This window comes from Pseudorasbora parva, chromosome 16 (genome assembly GCF_024679245.1).
Source record: "Pseudorasbora parva isolate DD20220531a chromosome 16, ASM2467924v1, whole genome shotgun sequence".
In the NCBI taxonomy this organism is placed as follows: domain Eukaryota; kingdom Metazoa; phylum Chordata; class Actinopteri; order Cypriniformes; family Gobionidae; genus Pseudorasbora; species Pseudorasbora parva.
Window position 1 is genome coordinate 37,926,153 of NC_090187.1, and position 22,950 is coordinate 37,949,102.

The 22,950-nt window shown below is 36.8% G+C and overlaps 2 long non-coding RNA genes across 4 annotated transcripts in view; both read right to left on the reverse strand.

Moving 5' to 3' along the window:
• The window catches only part of LOC137043518 (uncharacterized), a 339,081-nt gene that overhangs the window by 134,379 nt on the left and 181,752 nt on the right, over nt 1–22,950 (reverse strand). The gene's annotated exons all lie outside the window — the stretch shown is intronic.
• LOC137043591 (uncharacterized) lies at nt 2,560–4,601 on the reverse strand. 2 transcript variants are annotated; one of them, XR_010898531.1, is made up of 4 exons: nt 4,488–4,601; nt 3,791–3,965; nt 3,057–3,216; nt 2,560–2,887 (listed from the first exon to the last, which is right to left on the reverse strand). It is a non-coding gene; the product is annotated as an uncharacterized lncRNA (long non-coding RNA). The 2 variants fall into 2 exon arrangements; XR_010898530.1 differs by lacking the exon at nt 4,488–4,601 and having other exon boundaries at nt 3,791–4,106.

Sequence of the window (22,950 nt, forward strand, 5' to 3'; positions counted from 1 at the left end):
CTTTTTCTTTGCTTTTCGAAGCACTCAATGAATCGCCGAACAGAAAGCAATGGCGGACCTACCTATTTTTGTGTGTAACTGGCCATATTGTCTCAGGAGTTAATTGGTTTCTTAGAGTCCAGGTAGTTACTAAATGTTTTGGCAGCATTAGAACCTCAGCACTTTTCCATTAATGGCGCGTGAAATGAAATGTTTGATACTGCAAATAAAATCAGTGATATTCAAGGATGTTATGGTAGGTAATGCGTTGAAACAGCCATTTAATGGGTCCTGGAAGATTGGGGTAGTGTCAGCTGGAACCGCCAGGCCCTCTCCTGACATTGCTAGTTGCCTCTTCATTCTCTTAACGACTGTCTGCTCTGATTACACAGCCATCCGCAAGCTTAAAAACTACAGAGACATGCTCTATTAGTAGTCCAATTAGAGTCATTAGCATATTCAGCCTTCATTCTGCCCCGGTGATTGTGTGACACTACGCAAGGAGCTGTAAGAAATCCAAGCCGATGTAATGACCAGCTTAAAAGATTCATCCCTTCGGCTCCTGTGGCCAAGTTTGTCAGCTCAGAACAACTTCGGCGAAGCATACCGTTTCATTTATTATCCCAAACTTGCTGTTAACATTTAAAAGCATCTCTGATATTCCTCCGAGTGACCTTGTTTTGGAAATTAAGATATTTTTGGTGCTGGTTCACGGATTCTGAAAACAGCTACCTCCCGATTGGCCTCTGAATCATACGTGCTATATCACATTTTTTTCTATTTGTGTGAGTGTGTGTATGTGTATGTAGTAATGTTCAATTGTCTCTCTTACAATGACGCCCACAACAGTTACATAACCCATAACACATCAGCCAACTGTCTTGTTATTTTGCATCCAAAGTATGCATCTAGTAATTGTCCATTTTCCTCATGTGTGAAACTTTATTTCACATTAGCCGGTGACAGTTTTGACATTGATAAATTACATTGATGGTGCCAGGCTGTGTGTGTGTGGGTGCGTGGGGGGGTGACTGACAGGTTTTAATGAGAGCAGCAGTGTGACAGTGTCAGGTGCTGATGGAAATGAGGCCTAGTTTTACCTTTGAAAAGGTTATGTCCTTTTTTCTTAACAACGCAGTTAACTGTTGATGATAAGAGCTCACCTGCACTGTAAAAAATTTCCCTGTAAAATAACAGTAAAGAGCTGGCAGCAGAGACGCCAGCAGTATACCGTTATTTTTACGGTATTCATATGTAAAATGATTTTACGGTAGTAGTCTGTAAACTAGAAAAACGGTATATTTCTGTATTTCTATAATTTACAGTAAAGAGCTGGCAGCAGAGACGCCAGCAGTATACCGTTATTTTTACGGTATTCATATGTAAAATGATTTTACGGTAGTAGTCTGTAAACTAGAAAAACGGTATATTTCTGTATTTCTATAATTTACAGTAAAGAGCTGGCAGCAGAGACGCCAGCAGTATTCCGTTATTTTTACGGTATTCATATGTAAAATGACTTTACAGTAGTAGTCTGTAAACCAGAAATGCTGTATATGTCTGTAGTCACACTGTTAAATGATTTCACAGTCTAATACAGTAAACTGTGAGAATTAAAGTAACAACCTAAACAATATATTTTCAATATATAAATATATATTATAATTTTCAAATAATCACAGAAATATGCTGCATTTTTTTAAATAAGTTTTTTATTTTTTACTGTATTAGCAACACAATAAATTTAGCAGTAGACTAAAATATTAGTCTTCATTGCAATCAATGTTAATTGCAATTAACTTCAGTATTCTCAGGGCTATAGGCAATTGGTTAAGATATGCATTATTGTGAATATTATGGAAAATAAGCAATAACTTCAAAATCAAATACCTTTATTCCAAAGAGCAATGTCAATGTCAGCATGAATACAAAAAATGGAAAAAAATACAATAAAACAAAATCCTGTTGGACATTTCTAAGAGATTTCTAGTAGCAAAAAGAGCCTAGTAGAACCTGCTTTAGACTACGGCAATAAACTTGAAGAGTAAATTCACCCAGCCCATGATTTACTAACCCTCAAGTCATTATATATGACATTTCTTCTTTTAGATTCTTCTTTTCATTTCAAAATGCTTACGCTACGTCTGACGTACGTAACTGGTGTGCAATGTCAGACATAGCGCAAGTGTTTTGTACTGCGAGAGGCGCTACACTTTTTTCATAAGCTGAATACGAACGGTGATTAGCCTGAAGCTAGATAATTTACTTTATAAAATTTTAAATATGGATATTTTTCTCACACAATAATTCACTTTAGAAGCAATAATTCACTTAAGAAGGCCCTTTTTAACCCGCCAGAGCCGTGTGGAGCAGTTATATGATGTATATGTGCACTTTTATGGACTTAAAAAAACAGAACAACAATCACTGCCGTTATAAAGCTTGGAAGAGCCAGGACATTTATTAATATAAATAGAATAATGACAGAATAATGTCATATACACATAGGATGACTTGAGGGTAGGAAACCATGGGCTAATTTTCATTGTTGTGTGAACTAACCCTTTAAATTGCTCAGAGACTGCCCCTAACCCTTACCAAACATGAAGGGAAAAACCTAGTTAAATAAAACCTAGTTTAATTTAACACATAAGTTTGAAGACCTACAAAGTACAGTAAAACATTTTGACAGTAGGCATCAATAATATGCAATTAAAACATTTTAGGGTTTATTTCATTTCAGGTTACTCTTTAAATTGTCCTGTTAGGTAGGCTTGTATTTTTACCTCTTAAAATAGTCATTTGAGGTAGCTTGTGTATTTACATCTTAGTTTATATGGATCCAGGAGAGATGTCCATCACTTTGGTAGCCGTTGTTCCTCTCTGCAGTATTATTCCAGTGTTGTCACTGTCAAACAACAACAAACAATCATAATAATAAATAAACTGTAAAATCACGAATGTACAGTATACACTCCAAGCTAATGCTTACAAAAGTTAATAATACCAGTTCTCTTGTGGTTTAATGTGGTAATGCCAGACTGTCAAAACAAAGAGAACGAGATTAAAGAGCTCACCGATTTATATCAAAGTTCCATTGGAAGTCAAGGACATTCTTCAGTAGCATGGCGACATGTCTCAAAAGACTTCTTCTGGACGATCATACCGTTCTTCTTGGAGACAACCTTGCCCCTTTTGGCCTTTGTCCCTTTCTCTGGATTTATACCATCCAGGCACCTGAAATCCAAATAGTCTAAGATCAGAGTGTTGTAACAACATGCTTTCAATTAAATGCAATGAATTGTTTTGTTTTTGTCTTTCTTTATTGCACAAATAGAGTGGACTTGAATGACATATAAAAGTGACATCAAATTAAATTATATTAAAGTCAAGTCAACTTTATTTCTATAGCGCTTTTTACAATGCAGATTTTTTTCAAAGCAGTTACACAGTGTTAAACATGAAAATAATGCAACAGAATTTGATTCGGCTGTACAGCCACTCTGGAGAAAAAAAGTGATGTCATCAGCTCATGGACATTTCAAATATCATATAGCAACACTGTGGGCAGATCAGTAATTTAGTTTATAATAGTCAATTTAGTTTAGTAATTACATTTATTTGGATATATATATATACACACATATATTTTTAATTATTACAATTTAGTATATAAAGCCTGTATATTCAAGCAAAATACCATGTGTGTGCCTTGAAATGTACAGTACTAATACCATTTTATGCGGAAAAAAATACAAACATTAATTTAATTGTATCTATATAATGATGACAAGTAATGAAGCGTTTTTACCTCTAAATGAATTCCAGAGTGCAGGGTCCCTCATCTTGAAACTGAAGGTTGAATGTAGTTGCAAATACAGCAGCAAGTCCCATTGCAAATGTTGGTGTGATGTCCTAAGAGATTACACGGTCCTCAGAGATGATTATCCAACCTTTAACTGGGACTTGCCCAGTTGCACCTGAAACTTCAAGTCAAAGCATACATATTACCGTGTGTAAATGATATACAATGTGTCTATCAATGAATCTAAATGAAATATACAGTACTAGGCAGTATCAGACTAGGACTTGCAGGAAGACTAAATTGTCTCAATGTCAGCTGAAGTAGCTGTAGGGAACAAATACATTAATCTTACCATGATAAGATTTTTAAGAAGAAAAATGACAAAAGGTCAATAATTAGTAAACACTAGGTGAGAACAACCTACAGGCAAATGAGGTAGGCTAAGTACCTACAGTCAAACTGCTAAATAGATTTGGCAATCAAAAACTTATGGGTAGCAATTTTATTTTTTACAGGTATTGGGGGAGTTCTACTGCAAATGTTACCAAAATTAAACAAAAAAACACGCAAAAGTAATATTGTTTTGGCTATTCAAATCTGAGCCTCACTGTTAAATGAAATTTTCAAATACCAAGCAAGATAAGCTCCTGAGCATCAGTTTGATATCAAACATTATTTGCGAAATGAAAAAGATTTCAATTACCGTTTATTTTGTAGATGCAAGACCCGATAGAGGTGGATGAAGAACACTCGGTGATATGCAGCACGTCATCTAAACTGTGTGTCCTCTTCTGGAAAATCTCCTATCCAAATAATGTTTTCTGAAGTCTCCCCAGGAGTTAATGGCAAATTATTTCTAAGTTTTATTAAAGAAAATTGTCCAAAAGCAGTAGCCTCGATTTGTTGTATCAAACTTCTGAACGTACTCCAAACTCCACAGTAAACACTCAGTTTCCAAAAAATACTGTTGTGTACTGTAATTTAAAACATTAGCATACTGTTTAGGGCCTCCTTCCTGTTCCTCCAAATTAAGCAGCCCACAATGCATTGCTAACTACAGTATTAAACTGTTTAACAAGAAAACGGCATTTTAGTGTTGAAAATTGGCTGTAAATTTACAGCAATTGCTTACAGTGATGACAATCATATCTTCTTAATTGATTTTTCCCTTCTTTTTTTAGCAGATTCGAATTTACACATCACATGTTTCGCTTTCAACAGTCATATCTCCCTCTGCAGTGACAGCGAGAAAGGGGCCACATTGTGTGAATAAAAGTCCTCTTTTTTCCTCACCATTTTTATCTTTTCATCGCACATAACAAGGAGATGAAGACATACAGTCAGCTGTAAGTAACACTAGAGTGTCACCATTGCGACACTAAAAGGCTAAGACAGTAATATAGGGCTTCTTTTCCCTCTTTTTACAGTGATCTGGTTGTGACAAGGCATGACAATTACCCCGCTCTCAAGCGATAATCTAATTATATCAAACATAGGCACTCAATCAAATTATTGTGCTCTGTGGCTACATAACGCAGAAACATTAATGCAATTTGTGGGGAGCTGGGATGACTAAAGCAGTATGTATTAACAAAACGTAATGGGACTCCCATAGGTAAATGAATATGCTAACAAGCGGCAAGGTTGCCACTAAATCTAATATCTTTGAGCTATTCAATTCCAAACCATTCCTTGTAAAGCAATTGAACATGATAGCTGATGCATCTATCAATTATCAGTGAGAAAAATAGATAAGCAATATGACAAAGGTCCGTGAGCATATAGATATTCACAGATCTAAAACGATACACGCTCACATAAAAATATCAATTTTACTTATTTATTAAAATGATTTTATCATTTCATTTACAATTATTATTATAAATTGATAATATAATGGGTGAATAATGTGTGTGTGTGTGTGTGTGTGTGTGTGTGTGTGTGTGTGTGTGTGTGTGTGTGTGTGTGTGTGTGTGTGTGTGTGTGTGTGTGTGTGTGTGTGTGTGTGTGTGTGTGTGTGTGTGTGTGTGTGTGTGTGTGATTTAATTATATGTACAATAAAAAACATTTTACAACTATTTTTACAATAATATTATTTATAAATAAATAAACTAAAATATATAGCATTCACAGTTTGTTATCTTAAATATGGTCTCAATTGTAGTTTTTGTTCCCACAGTACACTAAAAGGAAGCTTACACATTCAAGTAATATATGAATTTTCCCATTTGGCCATTTTAGATGATTTAATAGTAAAAATAGTGCTCAGTACATGACTGGGTTATTGATACAAATGGCCGTCCCCGAGGATAAATATATCTCCTATAAAATCCGCTGTAATTGTGTGCATATTCTCAGGGTTAAACTATGTTTTTAAGCGAACATATATTTTACCAAATCACACTCTTTTTGGAGAGGTCTGAACTGTTGAACCTGCAACATAAACGCTGGCGCAAATTATTATAAAGTACTAATATCAAAGAATAGCCTGGTGGGCCAAGGTTATCCTTCCATATTGCAACCATGGATCATAGTGAAGATGTCTTCCAGTGTGGCTTGATGGCCTGATGAGGGCTTAGAATAATAGAATATGTCAACTGGGTTGAAGTATACAATGCTTTGAAATTGAATGTCTGGACATGTCCCGCACACTCACACGTTTCATCGCCTGATATGCAATATCAAAAGCGCTGCATTTGCCTTGACTTGGTGGTGTTAAAAAAAAAAAGCTGGCTTTGCAGAAACTTTCTTCCTAAATTGATCATAGATGTCCATTCACAGAAGTCAACCTCATAGAAAACCTCAAGGGCAAGACCTATAGTTGTGATGTATTTCCATTCTGCCTCTTGTTTATGTGCGAGCTGCATTATTGCAGGTACTCCTTCTGTTCTTTAGTATGATTTATGGAAGCAGAAGGAAAAACCACCATTTGTGGAGGAAAAGTTTTTGGCTGCTTGGCTTTTAAAGGGATATTCACACAAAAATACTAATTATGTCATTATTTATTCACTCACTTGTTCCAAATATGTATGACTTTCTTTTTAAATTGAATATTTTTTCCTGTGTAATTATAATGAATGGGGAATTTAGCACCAAATAAGTGATCCATATGAGTAATCTACTGTAAGTCTTCAGAAGCCAAGCGGAAATTCACTATTCACTGATAATCTTCCAGAGATCTGTTGACAGCTATGGTCGTATGATAGAAGATTGAACTCAATTTATGAACAAATCCTTTACACTGGTTTGTCAACCAAACAATATAACTCAAAAGAAAATATTATGAACGGACATGACTTCTTCCCTTATAGCACAGATCGAATGGGAATAAAGCCATAAATCAGTATGTTTCTCACACTAGCTCTCATGACTCAGACAGTGTGCCAGTACTGCATTGAGTTGTCTTTTGCAACAAAAAAACTGTTTTTGATGAGCATCCAAGAACAGTCTTAAACATTTTTAAAAGTCTAAAATTAACGGAAATATTTGGGTGAAAATTGGATGTCCTCAACATGTTGATCGTGTCAGGTCTTAAAGGTGTCATGAACTGGCTTTTTTAAATTCAATTTATACTGTTGAGGTCAACTAATGACGTTTGTGGGGTTTTTACATTAAAAAAACATCATAACTAATAAGTAATAGGCTATTTTCTATACTGGTTTTGAGGCTGTCTCCTGAACGCTGGGTTTTTAAGGGGCATGCAGCACTGGAGACTTAGAAGTAAACACCCACGGCCAGGATTGGATAAGATTTGCATATTTAATGAGCTCCGCTGTCATATCTATGCCTCCTTCAGTTCAGTTCACATGAGGGAGAGATAATTTGAAAGCGGCAACTGAAAATTATTCTCTCGATCATAGAGCTCCTAAACGTCTTTATCAAACAAACACAATGATTTATTTCTCATCCACCCGTGATTGATTAAAATATTATTTCTGTATTACATGGCCTGCACGATCGGTGAATACGCACAAAAATATTATTTCACTATTTGAGATTCACTGCGTTTTGGTAGCCCGTCTGGAAAACATATAGCCCCGGGACTACTATTACATATAAAAAACACATTTTACTCACATAAGTGTGTTGCAGCATTCCTGTCGGATCCAATATAAAAGGCACAACATTGTGTCTACAAATCCAGCGTGACCTGAGACTTGTTTACAAATGATTCAGCAGTGAAATAAAGCGAGCACGCGTATGCGTACGTCTTCCCCATGTGAGCTGGAACTTCATTAAAAATAAAAGGATCCGAAAGAAGCTTACGCAGTGACTGTGTTCTTCCACAGTATCTTGCTATCTTCTTCGGCATGTTTTTTGTTGCTGGCTAGCGCGAGCCGAACAGCTCCATGAGTCGGTGGGCGAGGCTACTAAATTATACATTCTGCAGAGGCATGTTTCATCGCGCGATGACAGATACGTACACAATCGTTTTCTGGCTCTGGTGTCTATAAAAGCTTTTCTTTGACTAACAAGGAAGTTTTCAGCTCTGAAACTTACAGGATATTCTTACCATGACCTTTTATATATCAAGGGAAAGTTAATTATTCAATTCATCACCCCTTTAAAGTGACAGTAGCCTAATAAACCTGCTGCTGTCTGTCATTAAAGGTATAGTTCACCAAAAATTATGTTTATCTGCTTACCCCCAAGGCATCCAAGGTGTATAGTAGGTGTGTTTGTTCCTTCCGTAAATTTTAGTAGGCAAACTTGCCAAAATAACACACATTTTACCCCCCAGATGACATTTTTTCCAGTTTCCTATTTCAAAACAAAGCTTCAAACTGTAACAAATCAGTGTATCGATTCATGATTCGGATGGCCAAAGTAATATGATTTCAGCAGTTTGATGGTTTGACATGCCATGCCAATCATGAATCGATAAAATTATTGTAGAATCCGTTTTTGGCATAAAATTATTGTAGAACCACTGTAGTGAGATGGGCTTTTTAATGATGTCTTGTGTCTTTTATGGGTCTTGAGAGAGGAAATGACATTGGTTTCAATGAAGGACTGTCTGAGCCATCGAATTTCAACAAAAATATCTTCATGTGTGTTCTGAAGCTGAACGGAGGTCTTACGGATGCCGAACAACATGAGGGTGAGTAATTAATGATCAAATTTTTCATTTTTTGGGTGAACTAACTCTTTAAGACACAAAACAATCCAGTTTTTGTTATTATTTATGTTTCTGTTTTTTTTTACCTCATAGCAGACGAATGTCATCTAATATTTCCAACGCCATTACTTCCGCCGAAGAAGGTCAAAATCCCGGCGAGAAACAAGAAACCTTGTGTTGTATTTATATTATGTGTCATCTGCTTGCCTGTACAAAATATGTATCATTAATAAGGTTTATATTGAATTTAGGTATTTTAATATTACTGCTGTACTACATTAGTACATACACAAACCGGGTAAAAAGTACTTGTGCTCAAAGGAAGCCCTCCAGGGCAGGTTCCTATAAGGGTGTGATGCAATGTGAAAATTACAATTTTTACGTTGTTTTTTTTTTTTTTTTTTGCAGCTGTGGTACTCTCTCCGACCAGTCCTTATGGTGCGTTCCATTCATGTCGTACAGATCGTATTTACGAGTTGAACGCGCATTAATGAAGTTGTAAATATCAGAGGGATATTCGGGATTTACTTTAAGCCCCGATCTCTACGAGTTGGGGGCGTCAGTGAGAAAGATGGCAGAATCAATGGATGCAATGGGTATTTAGCAGTGCCACATGACACAGGCTTTGTTATTTACAACAAAGAGCTAGCATTGTAATATAACACTATGTTATGTGTAGCGATACCATTTACAGTGGCTTCATAGATTATTAAAAATGTAAAAGATCAAAACTCACCTGATGCACATTCTTTGTTGTACATTTTCTATAAGTAAGGGATAATGTACACCCAGCCGGTTGTTATCGCAGAATAAACCCCGACAGAGTGATCAGGACTTGCATCACTCTGAAGGGGTTTATTCTGCGATAAAAACCGTCTGGGTGTACATTACCCCGCTTATTACACGGCTACTAGTCTCAAATAAATAATTATTAGACACAAAATATTGTCTCAAGATTAAATATTTTATTAGCTCTTACGCAAAGCTTCCGTGAAGGAAAACAGTTCCAACCTGCTTTAAGCCTTTATCTATTGCTGAAGATTTGCCATATGCCCTTGCTAAATGTTGAAAATGAATGCTGAAAGGGTTTGTTCACCCAAAAATGAAACCAAGCCTATGATTTACTCACCCTCAAGTTATCGTAGGTGTATATGACATTCTTCTTACAGACAAATACAATCGGAGTTATATTTAAAAAGTCCAGGCTAACGTTAATCCAAGCAGTTGTTGTAGTTGTGTTAGAAGTCCATAAAAAATGCAGCTGTCCGTCAAATAACGTGCTCCACACGACTCCGATGGGTTAATAGAGCCTTCTGATTCGAATCGATGAGTTTGTGTAAGAAAAATATCTATATTAAAAACGTTATAAAGGAAACCTGCCTTGAAGTCTTCCATTGTAACCCACGGCTGCTTAAGCCACAAGATGGCGCCAGCGTTAAGCATAGAAGTAGTACCGGTCAAGATAACTCGTAGTACCCATATGAGCGGGTGTTATCTGGAAATAACGTACCGCTGGAATGCGCGATTGACCAATCAGAATCAAGTGTTTCACAGAGCCGTGTAATAAGCAGAGTTAACACACCTTTGTGTATTTTCGTGAGATTCATTAAAAGAAGGTACACCACCATCTTGCTCCAACCAAAGAGACCTGAATGCACATGAATGTCGTAAACACGACTTCTCACCTCGTAAATACGAACATCCCAGGAGGACTTGAACGCACCTTTACTTTGTAATCTCATCTAGCACCTCCGAGTTTGTTGAGGTGGTAGAGGAACCCCATTGCTAGAAAATTTGTATCCAACGATTGTCTATTTTCATGGGTAGCATGAAAAATAATTAACTGCACTTGAAGCTTATTTTTAGCCTGACAAGCCAGACCCACATCAAGATGTTTGGTCTGGAAACTCACCATTGACAGGGCTCAATCAGAGTGGTGGGATAAACGGTTGTCTTTCAAACTCCCTCTGGACGCAATTGGATAGAGTTACAACTAACCAGGGCAAAGAAGGTGAAGCGGAGCTAGTTGATAGATTAAACATTCGCCGTATCCGGTCGGCAAAACTCTGAACACATCTTCCCTTTTTAAGAATGACTTCAGTGCCGTTCTTTGTTCTTTTCTCAGAGAAAAGCTTAACTCCAAGTCTTCCAGAGTCGCAGTCAAAGCTGATTCGAAAGACCGCCGATCGCCAGCTTCTGTGTTTACTAGAAGCACGCAAGCACAACTCGGCAGTTATTATGTTAAGCCCCGCCCCGCCTACCGCCTACCATGATGTGATTGGCCTGACCAGAGTTTGGTTTTTACAGCTCAGACATGTATTGAGAGTTGCTAGACGATACTCGCGGCAGATTAGATTTGCTGCCGCTAGGGTGCGTCTAGATTTCTAGGCTAGCTTTTTTAACATTTTAAAATAAAATACCCAAAACTGTATATGATGCCGTAACGAAGACAAATTGTATGTTGATACGTGGATTCTGGAGGGAAAGTCGGAAGAATTTCCTGTAAAACAGGAACATGAATGGAATATTCTAAAAGCTACTCATGTAAACACCCTAATCAGAATATCATCTTATTCAGAAAAAGGTCAATAATTAGATAACTGCTGTCCATGTAAAATTAGTCACTTATGCCAAAATGTTGAATGTTTATAATTAATGGATAAAATGTAAAAAAAATATATATAAAATGAATATGTAGCATAATATCAGTAGCAGTGTAGAAGGCCTTCATTTGAAAAAAGATGCCATTAAACATGCATTTAAATAAATTGCCTTTATGTTGTTTCTAAATTAGTTAATTAATTAAGGGTTACTTCAGCGATTAGCATATGTCTTTGTATCAGTAGAAACCCTGGAGTATATTCAAATGATTGTGCTTCCCCCCCTCATATCCCCCTGAGAGGAGAGATTTATGCATTTTATTTTTGAAAAATTCCTCCCGTGACGCAAATTGACGATATTTGCGTTATCTTTAGAATGTTTGTCCAGAGGCTAAAGACTACAGCCAGCAGAGGGAGCTATTTCCACATGTTTTCAAATCGCGCATGGGGAATGGGAGATCACACTCACAGCTCAGCTCAGCAGCAGGCATTCATTTAAACGGATGCTAAGCAATGTAAGTGTTTTAACATCTCAAATTAATTTCCATGAAAGTTAAGCTTGCAAAGGCATGAACTGAAATGCGCCAGACTGAACACGCGTTGTGAATGTATGCCGCGAGTGTGATCGCCATTACCTCAGCTCTCATCACGAGAGCTCATCAGTTCATTTATGACGTTAAATGTAATCTGACTCCTAATCTTAGTTAGTGCTGTGAGACTCACGCGGCAACTCGATCGTTATATTGAACAGACACGTTCAGTATTTAATTGTAATGTCTGTTCTCTAACTCAAACTCAGTCACTGTAAGTGGCCTCACAGGGCAGGGAAGCATTCTGGGAATTGTAGTCTTTTTTTAATCCCCATGAGACAAAAATACATTTTCGGTCTAGAAGGCACCAAATTCAAAAATAATTTCACATTACTTCTACATTAATGACCCAGTTTAAATACAGATTCATCTTTCCAGCGCTGAAGTACCCATTTAATATTATTGAAATTGTCTATTTTCTCTATTAATCATATAACAAAAAGTTTCAAAATGAGGTAAGGCCCTTGAAACAAAAAGATACTATATTTGTAATTTAAGCATTTTTTCCTTAGTTGTATAACATACTAGTCTATACTGCTATTCCACTTACTGTATGTCATGTGTGTACAAATAGCATGTCAGTGGTGATTTGAAAAGCCCTGTCATTTAACCTATAGTAAATCTCAGAGCGATAGCCCTCCATGCTATTTCCCTCCCATCTTATGACTATATAAAGCCCTCATATTAAAGGCACCACAAGGTCTAACATTAATTTGGTTTATGTTTGACAAGAAAAAGCTCTCCTGCCTATGAGGGCACACTCTTGAGACCTTTGCTGGATTTGTCAGTCATTTATGATTGAGCTGCTTACTGATATGACAGAATAAAAGAATGTCTATATTTTTTGATTGTTTATCCCTCTCTATAAAATGGTGTGGGAAACATTAAATAAGGCACAGACATGATCTACCATACATCATTCCTGCTCTATGGTAATGATATTTTAGAATATGTTTTTTAGGTATTTCCAAATAGTTTAATAATAGATTATACTTATGTATTATTTATAAGTGACCTTCAGAAGAAAAAAAAAAGATTTTCTTTCAAAATACCAGTTATAAACAGCCTCTCGCAAAATGCATATAAACACACCATCATGTCTGGCTGATTATATATATATTATATATATATATATGGAATACGATATCATAAAGTATGTAGTCTGAGAGTAAGGCCTGCTATAATCAGCCAGACATGATGGTGTATATATATATATATATATATATATATATATATATATATATATATATATATATATATATATATATATATATATATATATGCGCACACACACACACAGTCATTTGCATCTCCACAGTGAAAAGACAATCCATAGAGACAGCAGAATATAGTGTATTATCATTTGGAGCATTTGTGGATTGTTTGTGTGTATTGTGCTTACATGTATTTGCCCCCTGTATTTCTGTAAGATTGAAGTAGGAATTGTTCTATCCTGAAAAGATTACATGTCTCCCACTTGTATTAGCTAGTAAACATGCAGGCGGTGATGCCGCAATGAGTCTGTTCTTTGTGATAAATATTCACTTGCTGATGACTGGCTCCGATAACCGATGTGTCTCCTGAGGTTATCTGCTGGGCTGTCACATTAGGATATTTTTATCACTATTTATCTTTTATCAGTTTGGCTAGTGGCTACCTATAGAAATCACAGAAAGAACAGAATTTTATCCCCCCCGGAGTTAAGCTGTAGCGGAGGGAATCCATGCGACTTGACATAACCTTTGAGTATCTCGGTGAAATGATTACGCATTGCATTTCCCCCAAGCCACGCATTGGATAAATGTTAATAGTGAATTTTGAGACCAGCGTAAATATAGTAATGAAAGTTCTCCATCAAAGCATGTCTGCTATTGTTTTGTTGTATTAAGGAAATGTCAATGGCACCCACGTAAAAAACCCTTAATAATGTCAATATTCATCTAAACATAGTCCTTTATTTGCTATTTGCTGCAACCAGGTCACAACATTTTCATTTTGTGAGAGGTTAAATGAAAATTACCCACAATCCGTCTAGGAATCGGTCTTGTATGGGAAGATCCGTCTCCGTGGGTTATCCGTAATGGAAAATAAGTGGATGAAGAACACATTCAAATATCGAAAAAAGTCTTTGTCATCACCCACACATGGGTTATACAATAAAGCCCTAATTAATGAAACACTCTAGTTGAATTTAAAGCATCTCGTCCGGCGGGTTTGCGGGCAACATTGCAGATTTATTCTCTCCTCCATCCCTCTTTGGCAATTAGGCCTGTGAAGGTGGGACCCCCTTTGAAAGAGGCTTTTAGATTAATCATATTATCTGTTGCTTCTGAAACACGAAGCCTTCTTGACCTCCCCTTCCATAAGAATCCATTATCTTAAACTATCACCGTAATCCTGGCTTTAGGAGGGGGAGCGAGGGAAGCTAGAATCAAGCCTAATAGATAGCAAATAAGATTAATCTATGATCTAAGTGCCGATTACACTTGGACCTGCCCTTGAACACTCAGGTGTAACCTTGAGATCTGCATCCATTGCGAGCCAGCAATTGGATTGAAAGTCCCCGAAGGGCCGCACGAAGGGGGAGAGGGCCTTTGGCAGGACCTTACCCCAGAGAGATCAAAGGCCAAGCAGCTTAACCCCCACAAAACCTAAAGGTGTTAAACATCTTCAACTAATGGCAAAACACAGTTCCATTCAAGATAAGTTCACCTCCCCCCTGATGTTTCTTCTCTCTACATTATCATTATAGAAATGAGCATAATCACTATTGTGAATGGCATTTCGCATTTAGGTGTAGGAGGGGATTGGCCATACAGCCAGATAGGGATGGGACAATTACCGGTTTCACGATAAACCACGATAAAATGTACTGATGGTTAGTAATGTCATTTACAATTTAATTATCATTAAAACCGTGATTGATTATCAGGATTTTGAAGACTTGTTGTAAATCCTGTTTTTTGAACGAAAAGGAATGGTGAAGGACTTGACAGCGCTCGGGGGATTGTTCAGCCTTCTAAGGCCCCGTTCACATGAAGCCAGAGCTTTCCTAATCCGTTTTTTTTTCTTTCCTCGTTTTAATAAATATCTGCGTCCACACAAGATCACCGAAACCGACTCAAAACTATGTAGTTTAGATGCCAGGCCAGTGTGTGGCGCTGTAATTCTGCCACAGAAATACACTAAAAACAGAGAAGAAGTGTTGTGGCTAGAAGGGGTATAACAGTGGTAGGAGGTGAGGCAAAATCTCATGGTAAAATAACAATAAATACATTTGCTACTTAACAGTTGTGTTTTATTAAAGGGGGGGTGAAACACTCAGTTTCAGTCAATCTCATGTCAATCTTGAGTACCTATAGAGTAATATTGCATCCTTCATATCTCCGAAAAGTCTTTAGTTTTATTATATTTATAAAAGAAATATAGGCTGTACTGAGTCTTTCCGGAAAAAAACGAGCGCCTGGAGGCGTATCGTGTGGGCGGAGCTAAAGAATGACGAGCGCACAAAGCGATGATGTCCTCAAGCGTGGAGAAACCCATCACTATTGATCTCAGCTAATAGATATATGATCCAGAATCATATATCATGAAATAAATTGAACAGGAGAAACAGCAACAGCAGGACGTCCGTCTCTGTGGTATGTACTGTATTTAGTGGCCTGTCAACATTTGTGTGTGTTTACTCTCAGTTTATGAGGACATGATTCGGTTTATGGACTATTGTATGCGACTAAACCTTTGCAGTAGCAAGCAAAACGGTTTTGCACGTCAGACTAGTGTAACGTTATACATAGAACAGCAATGAAGTCCGTTAGCGCATTTGAATGACGAAGCACGCGATCGTGTCGTTTACTGATGTTTACTCACGCGACGATAAGCAACAGCAGAGACATTTGAAGCAGTTTTACTCACCGGCTGCTTCCAAAGCAGGACCGAACCTTTATCGCTGGGACCGCTCCGTCAAAAACACACTTCTTTGGTATGATTTGGTAAAGTCCTTACAGCAGTGACTGTAGAGATCCACTTTTGCGACACGACTGAAGCGATGTTGTGAAGCTTCCCGTCATTTCTGCGTTCAAATTGGTTCAAATGCAGCGCTGCCTTCCCGGAATGCTGTGCTGAAGCGTTGAAGTCGCTTGATGTCACAGGAATAAAGTGGAGCGCGGCGTGGACTATAACAGACATAAGTGTTCACGGACAACTGGATCTGCAGCTGAGAGAGTGTTTATGGGCGTGCAATTCCTCCCTCGCTCTAGTCACACGCGCATGCACCCTACCGGGAGAAGAGCCCGTACGGCCCATACAAGGACCTTCCGTTCTATTAAAGTCAAACCGAGCCATACTCGAAAAAAACTCTCCGAAACTTGTGAGAAACCGGAAGGAGTATTTTTGACACAGAAATACTTCAATCAAACGTCCAACATTAGTTTTTAAAACTTTGTCTATGTTTAGGATGGGAATCCAAGTCTTTAACAGTGTAAAAAGCTCAGTATGCATGAAACAGCATTTCACCTACCCCACCCCTGAACCTTCACTTACAATAATGCAGATACGGTAATTAAATGACGCGATATTGATATGCGCATGCCCAGTGCCCGTAGTTGTATCCCTTAACTCTTTCACCGTGCTGGACGTTGTGTGATGACATCGCCGTTTCAGAAAATATACAGATTGGCTGTACACACGAAAACGGAAGATTGTCGTTTTCAGATGTATCCCCTCTGGGGCCCGGTTTCAACAAATATCTGATTCATGCTTCTAAAACGGCAAATCCGTGTGGACGAAACGTTGATACGGTACAAAATCAATACGTATACAGCTAAACCATCTCCGTGTGGACAGGGCTAAAAGGACTAAATCTGAGGTGCGGTCATATTTTGCCTTTTACAAAAGTCCTGAGGGAAACTTATTTGAGGATGATCACCCTGTCTGCAGAACATGCAAAAAAAAGCAGCTACAATAGGGGCAAACATTTTAAATCTGTTGTAAAGCGACCGCACCTCAATACCAAAACTACGTCTGAGAAATAACTGTACACAAAATGTTGAGTTGAAATATGTTTTTCTCACTCTCGTGTAGTTCGTGAAGCTTCCACAAGGAAAAGTTTGCAGCAAGTGGCTTTGAGCCAAAGACGAACGTACAGTCTAATCGAGACTATTAAGGGTGGCATTTAAAGGATAATAATAATGTATATTCATTGTACACTCATTACAGAATTTCTTTACCCACATCAATTATTACGTTATATATATATATACGTTATATAATTAATTGAGATTGTTTTAAATCTTACCTGTTTTTATACAGCGTACAAAACAATCGTCCAGACAAGATGATCACGACAAGTTATAGTAATTGTAGTAATAATTATAGTAGTAATAATAGTAAAGTCCTCTGGGATACACGATACACCGGATGTGTATCCACAATGCGTTGTTATTGATGACGGTCATTATAAAGAAGGAAATGCCACAGAATAGAATCTGGTTTTAAAAAGTGCATAGAGCTGCTTGTTTAATTTGTTGTTTGTTGATTTTAAAATTCTTATACACAATTAATATACACAAATGTACCGCCTTCTTAAATACAATGTCTGAATCATTTTTGAGAGAAAAAATATGTTGAAAATGTGTTATCAATAACATTAAGTGCATTAAACATTAGATTACGTCAAGGGTTTCCAAACCCTTTTGTTTGGGGGTTTAATGAAAAGGTTATAATTAATTAAACCATACAAATGTGACATTTTAAAATAAATGCCAACCTAAATAATATATATATAGTTTTATGCTGTGTTGCCTATATTATATTATATTATATTATATTATATTATATTATATTATATTATATTATATTATATTATATATTATATTATTTAATATATTATATTATATTATATTTTATTTTATTATATTTTATTATATTATATTATATTATATTATATTATATTATATTATATTATATTATATTATATTATATTATATTATATTATATTATATATGTTGATAGCCTTAATTTACACTTTGCATAAAGAGCGTGCTTTGAATGTGCTGTATTGTTGGATTGAAAGCCTTAATTTATACTTTGCATAATTGGCTTACTTTGAATGATAAAACTCGGCACCACATTTTGGGTTCCAGCCTGACACTAAATAATTGTCCCGAACTTGTCTCTGTATTTAACATATGGAGATCGATAGTTAGTGGGTGTCTCTCATTCAAAGTTCAAATCTTCCCTTCCCTTGAATCCTTCAATGCACCCAGACCTCCGGATCGATGCTCTCTTCAGTTTGACTCTGAAGCTGACTATTTGATTAATCTGCTTGGGTAGTCTGCAAGGAGGGCCGCCACACCACGGCAGACAGTTTCATGCCATTAGGATGGCTGGAGTAATGAAATTTCATTTAATTTGTCAGGAAGACAGTGCTAATGTTAAAAAGCTTTTGGATAATAAAAAAGTCGGGAGAGATCTGAGGGAAAGCTTTAAGTAATTACTCCAAGTGTCTCGGGCCCAGGCGTTAGAATATTTACATTACTGTCATGGAGGTCTTAAGAGTAATTAAATTAGTGCGGCGGTTAAGTTCTTTATTTCACAGGTTTTCTCCCCTCTCTTGAATGTATATTAACTATACTCACTTTGACTAAAGGAGCTAACATACAGAGACAAAGGCTTTGTCTCCATGTGATAAATTTCATTGGCACAGAGTGCTACTTAAATGGAGGAGACGTTCTTTGCGCATTCCAATGTGCAAATGAAAGACATAACGGCTAGCCATTGAACCAACCATTTTAAGCCATAAAATCCAATCCTAAAATACATATTTTCCCTAAATACACTACTTGAAGCTATTTTGCATTAAACAGTCAGCATGCCCTACACTTCATAAGCATAAATGTATGGCAAATTAGTGCACAGTAAAATATTTATACAATTTTATTCCATTTTCAAAAGGGATTTAATACGAAAAGTATCAATTACGTTCTGCCTGTGACAAATACAGCGAGAACATATGGCTACATCTAGAGTTTACACCTCATATTAGGAGCTCTCGGGCCGTTAAAGAGGTCTTGGGAACAAAATAACGATAAATCGGAGGATTGGTGCATAAAACCTGACATCTCTATCAGGGTATATCAGCATCCTTCCCCACTCCATACTGGCCTCTCAAAGATAGATGAGTGAAATGGCCTGGAAATGTATCTGACCGCTGGCTTACTCTAATGAATAACCTCCACTTTAGGTCTTGCAATGTAAGCAGAAAGTCCACCTCACAAGCGCTCCGAGGCCCTGTCATGAATCTAACCCGACAGCCGACATAATATCAGGGCGACAACACTTGTATGACTTCCATTTTCTTTGCTTTCTATTGATTTTCACTTAATAACTGGGGGGAAATACTAAACGTCTGTGCTGAGTACCTAATAAATCCTGTCTGAGCTTTTTTATTGAGGAGAATTTAATAAAAGCAGCAGGCAAGGCATGGGGATTTGTCTCTGGCTTGAGAGGACAAAAAAAAAGAACAGGGGAAAGATAGGAGAGGAGTGGTTAAAGGAACGAGGTGTAGAAACCCTGAGACCACATCCTCATTAACTCACTTTGTATCACTGAGAGATCTTAAGTGCTGTAAAGCACAATTCGCCAAAGGTCAAACGACCTCTCTCTTGGCACGTGTTTGATATTATCTCGCAAAGGTACACATGCTGTTCACAACAAACAGAGCATGTTAAGCTAACCTTGTCATCGAAATGGGTAAGGTTATAATACAGTAGTATCTACAGTTTAAGGACCATTTTGTGCTGCTAGATGCATTAGATTGATGATTTCCCAGGTGATGACTCCTATGTGAAACCACAAATATGCTTTGGAACTATACCCAATACATAAAAATGAAAACGAATGTGAATATATTTTTCTGCAATTGCATTAATGATGAGTTTTCAGGTTGTAAAAAACGGGGGGAGGTCAACAATCCCAGAATAAAATATCCTGCCCTTGGGTATCGGAGCTAACATGTATTTAGTCTCTAAAACCATTTAATTGAATTAACTTAAAGACAGTAGAAAGACAATGGCCAATGTCTGCTCTGACCAGATCACAATTAGAAACCAGTATAATAGGTCTTCATTATGGGATAATTCACCCCTAGGTGTTCCCAAGCTTGACTGGGCACCACATGTATTTAAAAGAAAAGAAGAAAAAAAATCCCTTTGTGGATTTAAAAACCAGGTCTTGTATATGGCTAATTGGATGTCATATGGCAAAAGGTTGGGACATGTAATCCTCTAGAAATGTCCTAGTTTAGGCTGTATTTTAAAAACAGAGAGAGAGAAAAAAGCAGTTCATACTGAATACAGCACAAATAGTATTAAAATTATGTTTAAAAAGTTCAAAACTCTATGTTGTGTAGTATAACACACCAGGAAGACTACTTTATAACTGTTGACAAAAGCGGAGACTAAAAAGCTGAGGCTAAACAGTTGTTTTAGGGTTAACACTTTAGGGTTCTCGCTGTTGCTTATTAGCATGCATATTATTAAGATATCGGCTGTTGATAAAGCACATATTAATGCCTTATTCTGCATGACCAAATTCTGCATCCATTATTTCTACCAAAAACCTACTTAAATGCTGCATAAACTACCGTACTAACTATTAATAAGTAGTAAATTAGGAGTTTATTGAGGCAATAGTCATAGTTAAAGGGATAGTTCACTTTACAATGAGAATTCTGTCATCCTTTACTCGCCTTTAAACTGTTTCAAACCTGTATGAATTTCTTTCTTCAGCTGAACACAAGGGAAGATATTATGATGAATATCAGTAACCAAACAGTTAACTGGAGCCATTGACTTCTAGGAAAAAAATACTATGGAAGTCAATGGCTCCAGTTAACTGTTTGGTTACTGATATTCATCATAATATCTTCCTTTGTGTTCAGCTGAAGAAAGAAATTCATACAGGTTTGAAATAGGTTGAGGGTGAGTAAAGGATGACAGAATTTTCATTTAAAAGTGAACTATCCCTTTAATCGTGATTGTGTTCCCTATACTAAAGTGTGTAACACATATACTAGTGTTACCATCTTTTTAGTGTTGCTTGTATAATTTAGCAAGCAATGTGCAGTAACCATCTTTAAAATAAATAAATTGACTTTTATTGTACATTTTAATCCAATTCTGTGTAAAAAATATGTACAGTTTGGTAGTCGCAATAGTCCATAAAAAGAAAACAAAACCATTGCTGATATTACTTCCCATTCACTCCCTACAAGAAATGGAAGGACATGTCATGCATTTAATTATGGGATTGCATACAGTAAACTCTGTTGTATACTAGAAATTTTAGTAAATGTACATGGTCATCTAGATTATCCATACACAAACAAACAAAAAATATGTACCTGATAATATTAAATAGAACAATATAATACAAAAATCATAAGAGCTAGTACTGTATCTGAAAAATCTGTGTTTGATCTAAAAAACAAAAACAAATATGTACTGTATTCAGTGTGTTCATAACTTCATAACTGTGAATTATTGTGATGGAATTAACTCATGCTAGAATAGTTTATGTCACTATGTAAGCTAATTTGGAGTGCTTTGAAAACATTAGTATGTGTTAGAGTCATTACTAGCAGATCCTATCAGGGAAAAACATTTTTAAACCAAAATTAGCTGCATAAGGTCAAAATTCAAAACCAACTGATAGGTGATAATTACCATGAAAATAACTTAAGATGTTCCAGAATTGACAGTATAAACCAGTGACAACCTACGAAACTGCATGACATAGCTAGCATTGGCCTTATGGCCTTATAACGATGCAAATAGCAATAGAAAGGTGGTTGTTTCTCCACACGGCTGCCAAATACCGAAGGAAATACGTGTTTGAACAGAAATGTCACCTCTCATATTTCTTAGACTTCCCTCCCCTTTAACATTTCAGGCCTTTGTTTGTTTGGCTCTGGCTGAGCTGAGATCAATAGCAATAATTCGGCTTGCAATTAGCAGCTCATCCGCTGTAATAGCACATCGCTGGTGCTAAGCAGAGAGACCTTTGGAAAAGATTTAAGCCCACTAAATAGAGGTTTCATGTTCTCTTTTTTCATTTACTTCATTCTTTACCAATAATTTACAAGTGTACCTGTGGGTATGCAGACCAACAGTATTACAATCTTGATGGTGTGAGAGCACATTTGGATCAGTGCGCTCTCAATATAGCCATAATATATTGGTGATTTCAGGATATGGTAAAATATACATTGGCAGGCTGATAAAGCCCAAACACATATACAAAGATGTTTGAAGCCTAGTGATTTTAAAACAAAAAAATGTTATGATGTAAAATTAAAATGAATGACGTAATCACTCCTTTGTACAAATGGTCTGTTGTTCTTCAACTAAAGCGAAAGATGCCCTTTGGGACATTCTCAAATCATGCTGGGTCACATGACACAAGTTCATGTAGATAAACTACAGGTAAACGAACCAAAAACAGGACATGAAGTCACAAAATGCAACCCTAAAAAGGTCAGATTGCTCAAGCATACCCGTTGATGTTGCCCTTCATAGTTCAGTACAGGCATCAGAACCACATTTCCTCTCAGCAGATCTTTGTGTGTGTGACGGAGGGATTCCTGCCACTGTTTTGACTTCTTTACACATTTAATAAGCCTTTCACGAGGTCTCAGCTGGTCAAAATACTGAGAGCTCAGTAATATGTAGGCTATGCACATACGAGTACATTTAGTCCAGCACTCTTTGGATATTAGGTAAGTTCTGACTTGAAATATACATAATAAAAGCGGACCAATCAGGTTTTGAACATATCTCTATACCTTTAGGTTCAGTA